The sequence below is a fragment of the Larimichthys crocea genome, chromosome VIII (assembly GCF_000972845.2).
Source record: "Larimichthys crocea isolate SSNF chromosome VIII, L_crocea_2.0, whole genome shotgun sequence".
NCBI classification, from domain to species: Eukaryota; Metazoa; Chordata; class Actinopteri; family Sciaenidae; genus Larimichthys; species Larimichthys crocea.
In genome coordinates, this window is record NC_040018.1 from 17599896 (window position 1) to 17610651 (window position 10756).

The following is a 10756-nucleotide window of genomic DNA, read 5'->3' on the forward strand; positions in this document are numbered from 1 at the left end:
TTGTCTGCATCTGCAATGTTTTTTTGGACTTCAGGTCAGTAGAGCTACACTATCATGCTGGTTAGGACCTCACATATGCAGCATTTGAAGTGTGCTAGATAGGAATGTTCCTTCATTGTGCTTTCCACTGGCAAACAAAACAACCCACAGTGTGTTTATACTGTAGCGGGGACTTATGCAATGGAAACGCTCTTTAAATGTTTAACCAGTATAGGCAATATAAACTCACTGAGTGAACACAAAGCTGGTTTATTATCACATTAATTCCTGCAATCAACCACTTTTTATTTGCTCAAGGATATTGTCAAGAAGAGAAGAGAAGAGAAGAGAAGAGAAGAGAAGAGAAGAGAAGAGAAGAGAAGAGAAGAGAAGAGAAAAGAAGAGAAGAGAAGAGAAGAGAAGAAATAAATCCCTTTCATAAATGCGTGGGTATGTTTTGGTAGTTGGAAGAGGCAAAAACATGATTAAGAGAAGAACAGCCAATTATTTATTTATACCACTCACTCGTTTAGCTCAGATGTTACTTTGTCTCACACGTACTGCTGTCTCTGTTGTACAACAGTTTAAACAGAGGAGAGAGGAGTGGAGGTGAGGGGACGACAGGTGTCTTAGTCCACTGAGGTGATCAAATATGCATAAATACACAAGTGTACATGTACACAAGTACACAAATGTTATGTAAATCTAAATAGAGACTAAATGAAAGTTTAATCTCCCAGAGTTTGATTCAACACCAACAAGCTGTTGAAGATCAGTCTCCAGTTTTGCTCTCTGATTGAAAACAACAAGTCGACAACATACTGAGGTTTGTATAAGGTTTATATAAATACGCACAGTGCCTGAGCATGTTTTCATATTTTGTTACCACTAATTTATTCTCAAAACTACTAGGTTATGTGTACTTTTTTGTAAAGTTTGACCATGATTGTGTATGGAAGTTTAATTTGTGTTTTAAAGAACAGTATTCTTTGCTGCTTTCTTGGCTCATCTTTCAAATGTCCATATTTAAAGAATAAAAAGCAACCTCTTTCAATAATGACACAATCATCCATCTCACACGCTCCATTGCTTGTGGTCTCTTTCTTTCCTTCCCTCCCACTCCATTCGTCTCCCTCATCCCTCTCTCTGTCTCTCGGCCCCTGATGAGAACTTAATAGCACTTTAAACGTTCATGTTTCCACCTCATGACTCCAACATCTAAACATTAATTACACGCCTATACTGATAAATACTGTGTGTCTGGCTTTCCCTGTCTGATTGAGTGTGTGTGGGTTAGTTCATGTGTCATTATAAGTTGTATGCTTACTAACATGTGCATGTAGATTCTGTGTATGAGTTTGTGTGTGTGTGCGTGTGTGTGTGTGCGTGTGTGTGTGTGTGTGTGTGTGTGTGTGTGTGTGTGTGTGTGTGTGTGTGTGTGTGTGTGGTGTGTGTGTCACAGTCTCGCCTCACCTGTCTAAATTTGTCACACACCTGCTGCTTAGTGTAGGCTGACATACAGACCAGATGACTAAATAGGATTTGTCCCTGTTCTCTTACATTGTGCAGTACCTGCTAAACTGAATAATGTCTGAACACTTTATGATAGTGTTTATTATATTTTAGTAGGTATCATATGAACTTATAAAACTTATACTTTAAACTTTATACATCAGCTTGAAAAAACCTGTACTGAGTCTATATCAATTCATCTTCATGGTGAACTGAATCACTATTGTCACTGACTGAATCAGCAGTGCTTTTCACTGTCAGCTCAGCAATGATACACAGTAGATTATCTTCTCACGGTGGAGGAATGTAACAGTAAGTACATTTACTCAAGTACTGTACTAGATTTTAGGTACTTGTACTTTCTATTTTATGCTACTTTATACTTCTAGTATGCTACATATATTTAACAACATTAACATTACAAGTGACTCTGCAGATTATTAAGCAAAATATTGTAGACCAACTAATACATTCTGATGTATTATGACGGATTAAGCTACAGCAGCATATAAAGTCATTAAGATTAGCTCAGTTTTTAACAGCTGCAACATTAAAATGATGCTTACACATTAATGCATCACTAATTATAAGTGATTAGTGATATATTTTATTCAGAAATGGACCATTCTGAATAATTACTACTTTTACTTTTGGTGCTTTAAGTATATTTTAATGCTAATACTTAATTTAGATAAGATTTAGATTAGAATTAGATAAATGGAGGACTTACTTACTATATTTCTACACTGTAATTACTTTTACTTGTGTAAACATCTAAGTGCTTCTTCCACCACTGCTTCCTGGATGAAAAATATCTTAAAAGGCAACAAAAGAAACAATGATGATAACACTGTTGTAAATAATAGACTGCTGAGCTGCTATTAACCTTATTTAAAGTCCTTGTATAGACAAGTTCTGTACCTGAACTAACGACAAACTGAACACTACTGAGCTGAGGAAGGTCACTTAATGTTGGACCTGGAATGGGTGAAAATAAATTAATGGGCACTCAAGTCATCAAATCGTATACTCAGTGTATCTTTATTATTTACTACATAGAACATGCACATCAGAAAATGAAGTTATAAGTGCAAACAGACACATATAATGTTTCAGGACTTTTCTTTAAACTAACTCTATAACCACAAGGGTGAATAGAGGGCACATGTCGATAGTACATTGTCTCATACTTTTAGTCTTTAAATTGTTTGATAAAAAATACTTAAGCTTACTTTTTGCTAATACAAATTAATCTAGTATGAACATGTTTCCATATTTGTCTGTTAATTTATAAATCTTCTCCATACAGGGTGGTCCTCTGAGAGAAATATTATTTCAGTTGTGTTTTACGTGCCTGCATGTCTGTACATCTGTGAGTTGTGTCTCATGCCGCAGGGGCTAATTTAGAAATTGATTGCTTAATGATAGCAGTCAGTCTGGTGTATGATAATCAATGATGCTGATACTTAGTCACAGTCAATTTACACAACAGTGACCAAATATAGAACTCTCATTTCATCTTATTTTCCTGTCATTAGTTACATGTGTTATGCAGTCTGTCTGAAGGCTAAAAAAAACAACAAATATTCTCCTGCTATGGAATCAAACCAATAAAAACTCATCTAATAATTTGTGCCCCACTGATTTGAAAACAAGATGGCGTTGAAACTGTATTTTCAGTAAATGTTGTTAATCATGAAAGGTATCGTGTAGGTCTTTAATTATGAAATGAACAGAGGAACAAAAACAGCAGCTAACTTATGTCTTCCCGCAACACTTTTTAATCATGTGTGGCTGTATTTATACTCATTTATCAACCATTGATGTGACATTCATAAAGAAACACACAGGATCTATCTTTACCCAGTCTAAAATAAAACACTCTCAGGTGGAAAAGTTGATTTATCATAATTATTTAATAGAATCTGATTCATAGTTAATAATATATGGAAGACCTAAGTGGTCATACATTCATACATTTTATTTCCTCCATTTTCTCAAGTTATTTATGTCATTTTGTCAAAATAACAAAGTTGTTATCTTAGGATAACAGGATAGTTTTTTCGAGATCTCAAGATAACGACATAAATAATTTGAGATCTCGAGAAAACAAAAGGATAGTCTAGGATAAGTCTATGTCAAGGCAAAACTGAGATAAAGATATGTTAGAAAATAGTTGCTGAAAACATGTGAAAAGACATTGAATGATATATTAGTGAAATGTGGAGTTAGAAGTTAAAACCAGTTTTCAGTCCAGGATTTTGTGGGCGGTCCTAAAGGGCGACTCAATGACACACTGAGGCCACCCTAAGCATACCCCTGCACCCCTAGCAGAGAGATAAAGAACACATATTTATTCTTACTTTACACTGACTTTCAACAATTGCAGGAAACATCATTCACTGTAGCAATGTCAGAAGAGCAGGAGAATGTTTTAATTGCAATTCAGTAGTATCAGTTTAGATAGAGTGCTGAGAAGTGAAATCCTCTATTGTGCTTATAACGTGTGTTGTTTTTCAGGAGTTTACATTTTGTTTTAGTACTGTTACCTCAGAAAAACACAGGAGCACAGGTATAGCAGAAGGCAGGGAGTGACTAATGGAGAAAAATAGATGTAGGTATTAAGAAGATAAAATTAGGATAGAAAAAAACTGTACAGATGCCTGAAATAGAGAGAAAACCCTAAACTTCACTCTTATGTGGAAAACAAGTGTGATTACTCCTGACCTTTTCTGACATCACGACATGACAACATGATAATTTTAATTACCACAATATTTTCTGTAGATTTTTCCACCATTACTAAATCCCTTTTTAGTGCCTCTGTACTTGACTTTGTATGTACGTATGTTTTTATGTGTGGGTGGAATTACATTTATGTGCATGTGTGACAGTGTGTGCAAGCACTCTGCCGTACATTATGTGTGTGCACATACTGGTCCTGACAAAGTGGTGCCCCCCTCAGATGCCTGTGGAGAAATGACCCCGGGTCCTCAGGACATCATGTCCTGGTAAGACACAAGGCTGCAATTAGGCACCCCTGAAGCGGAACTGCCCTCTGCGTGAGTACGTGTGTGCACAAATACTGTATGTGTGCCACTGGGTAAGAGAAGCATTGCTGTGTGAGTCTGACTCAGGGAGAAAGTCCAACAATGACCAAATTAATGTGTGTTTGTGTGTGCATGCATGTGCATGTGTGTGTGTGTGTGTGTGTGTGTGTGTGTGTGTGTGTGTGAAGCCACTGTAAAAGAATTAGTGCTTCCTCTGGTTTTCCAGTCGTAATGACCTGAACCCCAGAGGAATTAGCTTGTGGAATGTGACAGCAACTAATTCAAACAAACTGTGTGTGTGATGTTGTGGGGACATAAATCTGTTCACATTGTGGGAACTTGCTTACCTTTTTGGGACAAAACAAGAGTCCCTGTGATATAAATCATTAAATTTTAGGGTGACGACCCACGGTAAAGGTTTAAGGTTTGGTGTAAGGTTAGTTTTAGGTTGAGGACAGGGTAAGGGTAAGTGTCCAAACAAATAACGCTTATTGTTAAAGTTTTATTGTTTTGTTTTGCAGAATTTATCTTTGCTTCTCATCACATGGCAACAATGTTCTCACTTAAACTTCAACTGCAGCGCAATGCAACTTCTGACAATAAAATGCAAAATCACCAATTTCTTTTAGGCAGCATGAGCGTCTATGGCACTAAGATTAGCTGTGCTCCACTTAGATCAACACTTTCTACTGCTCATTAGGCCTTTATTGAATGATTTACATGTCTTTAGCTTCAAAAGTAAAAACTGACTCACTGATGGACTTAAAATAGTTCCAGCTTGTGCAGGAGCAAAGGTTTGGGGTGCAGTCTCAGACGTGTCAGTGAACTGACAATGGCTGTTGGTGTTATGGGAGGCCCATATACTGAATATCAATGTTAGGAGGACATGTTCACATGAGTAGCGATGACTGTTAATGTTGCCATTATTATGGTAAGCGTCTGTTGATATTATATTGGGGTCCAGGGTAAAAATAGCTCACGTAGTTTTGACTGTTGAAGCCACGAAACAGTGGAACCTAATCCTTGTTACATAACTGAATGGAGGAAAGGCTTCTGGATGTGTGTGCGTATGTGTGTGTATGTGTGCAGGGGGGTTATGTGTCTGCCAGTGTACGTGCTTGTGTGAGTATGCATGTGAATGCACTTGGGCTATGCTAAAGACAAACAGAGCCATGCAGTTGCGTGACATGGTGCTGGGAAGTGAGAGCAGCTGTTGGAAAATACAATTTTGTGGTAAACAGCAAGTGATTTTGCCATTTTTTTAGAAAAGGAACAAATTACCAACAATATTTTACACGTTACTGTTTGTGGTGCTGTTGCCTGGTTTGTCTACAGTCTGGGTAAATAAAATATACTGTATGTTTCTGTAAAATTTAAACCTTCAGCTGATATTTTGTGAGATACCAGCCTGACAGAGGAAATCTGAAGAAACCTACACAGACATGCAAGAAGTAAATAGACACTTTTTATTTGAATTTAAATGAAGGTGTCTATTTACTTCTTGCATGTCTGTGTATATGTTTATTGTAAAAAGGCATTTGACAATCCAAAACCACTGACAGGCCTTTTTAAAATTCCATTCAATAAGCAGTGACAGAAGAGGCAAACATGAAAAAATGATGCAAAGAGGACACCTCTACTCTGAAACACTGGCTGGACATATACATACATATGGAAAGACACATATATGCTCTGAATCATTCATCCAACAAATTAAGTTTTATAACTGTGTTCAGGAACAGGGACCCCGCCTTGAACTCAACTAATTTCCGCATCTCAAGTAAACACACCTTATCTGTTTCCCACTTTTGACATTCTTTTCCCCGAACCCTCTTTTTTTCTTCCCTTTTGTCTTCTCTCTTTCATTCAAACAACAGGGACCACAGGGGTCTAATCAATACAACAACAAAAAGATGGCTCCCCCACTCAGAGTCTCAACTTCCTTCTGGTTCCCACCTGTCTTTCTGCCATCTGTCCATCCATCAACAACCCTGATTTCTCCTAATAAAAAAAATGTGAAACGTGCACTGCTTATGAAATACATCACAAAGACACTCTGTATAAAGAATAATGTAGATCAAAATGTTGTATACGTCATTGTATATGTCTGTGTTTGTTCTATTATAAATAAAATCATTATATCTCTTCCAGGGTTTTGGTTTTCTCTCTTCCTCCGCTCCTGTTGTCATTCTTACAGTTGTTAAAAAATGTTTGTTAACCTCACATATAGGTCACAACTTTCCATGAGACCTTCATTTCCAACCTTGTCTCTCTTTTAATATTCTATCTTATTTATTTTCACTTGCCTTTCTCTGCTCACCCTTTTCTATCTCTGTCCCTGCTTCATTCTGTGCACTCTTTTGCTTTTGCTGAGTTTATAATTTGTGTTTTTTTAAAACAATAAAAAATAAAATAAAATAATGTAAAATAAAGTAAAATAAAATATACATGGTCCTCTGAGACAAAAAATATACAATATATTAAGCAAGGGCTGAGAGGGATGAGTGCAGAGGAAGGAGGTCAAGTGTTATAGCATAAAGGATGGAAAGAGAGGATATGAGCAGGGAAGAGAAGAGAGTGAGGGGATATGAGGACAGGCGAGGAAAAGAGAAGGAGTGTTTTAAAAAAAATGCAGTGTTGCCATCTGCACTGACAGGGACGATGATCAAAGTAGAACCCACAAGAGATAAAAAGTGTGTTAAAAATAGTAAAGTAGAGAGTAGAGTGGTTTAAAAAAGCCACAGTATTCACCTTCATTTGGATCTGGCAACAGAAGAGGTCAGACACAACAGATTTGTTTTTAGGGGAGACAGCAGAGATATGTGAATGTGGTACAGCGTACAGACTGGGGACACTCACACAGGTGATGTTGTGTGGGACACACTGATACTTGTGTCACCTTTTAAATCTGATCTAATAACAGCCCCTTTTCAAAGCATAGTAAGAAAAACATTAACAATGACTCATTACATTACACTAACACAGTGTCCCAGTATGACAGTGAACAATACCAGGATTGTGAAACCTAAGCAGCAGAATGGTATTCAGCCATTGCTAATTTGATTATTGTCACCAGTGCTTTTACTGCCTTCAAAATGTCTCATTTGAAGAAATAGACCTACCAGTGTCAACCTGTGCAGCCTTGAAAAACACCTGTGTGTGTGTGTGTGTGTGTGTGTGTGTGTGTGTGTGTGTGTGTGTGTGTACGCGGCATGTAAAGGAAAAACCTGAATAAATGTGTGGACAAACATAATAAGTGTAGATGCTTCAATACAGGTGTACGGCATAATATAATTATTACTAACATCCTACATCCTTGTCACCTGGGCTGCTGAATCCTTGATGATGCAGGGAAATCACACCCCTAAAGCACCATGTGTAGAGATGAGTTGCAGTGCTTTATCTATCCACTAGGAGGAGCAGTGGTAATGGAAACTCTACTGGTTCATCGCCATCAGGCTGCTGCTGCCGTGTGACCACATAACATGCTCTGTGACCTGCACAAAAATAAGCTGGGCTAGCCCAATTTACCTCGATTATCAGTCAAAATGACAAGAGGAAAGAGGGTTAATTATTGGGGCACATATGGCAGCTTCACTTTTAAAGACTGCAGGTGAATGTTAGATCTGTATTTAAATTTATGGGAAAGAAATCAGAAAATAAATAAGTTTGTAAAGCACATATTTGATGATATTTGATACCTTTGCATAGGACTAATGTTAACAAACATCCAATACGGATTAATCTTTTGAAAGAGAGACTTGGAAACCAAGTAAAACTGATAAATCATAATTCACCAAATCCTCACACAGTCACAAAACATGCAACAACAGTTCTCACCATAGTGAACAGACATATTATAGCTTTCCTTGCATTCACTCAATACTGGCCTCTGAAATTAAGTCTGTTGAAGCTCTGCTACACCTCGTCCTTCTTCTCAGGCTCATTCTCTGCAGTAAATTATACAGGAGTGTCTCAGTGGAGTTAAATTCTTGTCATTATTCTGCAGTGATAGGGTGACCCTGAATATCATTCACAAAGTGTGTAAAAAAAAACATCCCCTGCTCTTATTAACTGCTGAAATCGCAAAAACAAAAATCCACTTAAAGATTTTGTGCATCAGCTGTTTCATGGCCAACTAAAAGTGACCATTGCCTTTGACAGAAAACCAGCATCTGTGACTGGAAGCCACATCATCCCACAGCACACACGCATCCAGAGCAGCAGGAGTCTCATATTAACAATAAGAGCACATTCTGTGTGGTGTGATCTGTAACATCACTGTCTGATGATCCAATTTTCTGCATCATGGCTCTGTCTCTATATCTGGAGTCCTGCTGAGAGTGAAAAGTGTTTTCTAAATGAAATACATTGCTACACACACACACACACACACACACACACACACACACACACACGGCAACTCATGTTAACAATTACAGTGTAATCTCCATTCCTGTAAGTGAGTGTCAGTAGGATGTTTTTGTACCAACCAGCTGGGAAATAATGAGCTACTACAGTGCTAAGCCACTGAGTGAGGCACGCATGGAGATATTTGAGTGTATTTGTGTGTTTCGCTGTGACTACAGTTCTTGTGTGGTTATAATGGTGTGACTGGTCTTTCCCGCTTACAGTCTCAGAGTTGAGTCTCAGAGTTTCCAGTGCAGCCACACACTTCCCACCTTGACCTTTATGAATGTGTGTGCAACTGTTTTTCGTTGTGTCTGAAGTTCCTTTCCATCTTCAGCAATTGCAGTTCCACTAACTCCTGACAGAGTTTATGAATTTCTTATTTGTCTAACATGCACATAAACATGCTTCAGAAGGCTGTTGTTTCATCTCTATGCATGTATGAATTTGTGAGTGCTACACTCAAGCTCCCAGTCAGTGATATTACTTCTGAAATGAGTACATTTATGAGATAACTATCTAATAATACAGTGTATATGAAAGTTTGACTCAAGAAATTATTATAAGTTTGTGGGAAATTATGGTTGCAACTTACAGTTGCAATGCATTGGAAACTCTTTCTTAACATTTTATCTGGTATTTATTGAAGGAAAGATTGACCTAAAATGAGAATAATCAACTATAAATAATTCCAGATGATAAACACGATGAATAATGTTATATTATTTGAAGTGAGCCAGTAAAGACTGATCTGAACACTTTGTAATCAATCACAGCTAAAAATAACAACTTAGCAACTCGTTTTTGTTGACGCGATTGACTAACTTTGCTCATTCCCTTTTCATTTAAATAATTAAAAATCTTTAACAACTTGTTATTCTCATCCTCCATAAAAAATATAAGCTGGCATTTCAGTGTGCTCTTTCTCTCTTACATGTATCCACTATCTCATGACCAATACTGAACAATATCTCGAACCATGGAACTTTGTAATGTAAGTACAACCATAAAATTAAAACACTGACCATTAAACTGGCTGATGTTTTACAGTAATATATCGTGACATGAGAGCAGGTTAGTTATTAGAGATACTGTCCTTCAACCACACAACATTTCTCCTTTGGGATCAACAAATATCCCAGAATGATGAAATCAGGAAAGGACTCAGAGGTACTGGTATGCTATTTGAACTGACCTTCTGTCACACTCAGTCCTATAATAGTCCAATCATCCAGTTGAGTGTAACGACACTTGACACATCTCTGCAAACACACACATACCTTGTTTCCACTTCCACTCTCTTATCATTATCTTCTCTTTTTTTACCCCATGGAGTTTCTGCCCTCCTTCTCACCCATACAAACCAATTTTGAAGAACTGGCAAGTTTGGCATTACTTCAGATGGTGGGAGAGACATAGACATGAAGGAAACAGATAAAAAGAGACAATCAAAAGAGAGTGAGGTGATGATAGAGTAAATGAGGAATGAATGAGCAAATGAGAGCATGTCTTTCTTATTAAGGCCTATGCCCCCATGACACTGACATTAATTGCATATCAAATCAAGTTTTTCCATCTATTCTATGCTTGCATTATACCACATTAAACTAGTCCTTAAATTGGAAAAGATCATTATTATTCCACTATAATATATAATTCAAATTTGTTAGGGACAATACCATCTTTGCAGTAAAGCACAGTGAGTATTTAAGTTTTTACTTTGTATTTGAATTGTATGCTGTTCTGAATCAGAAAATGTGGCCACAAGTGCATATAATAATCCATCCATTCACCTAAACATCCTT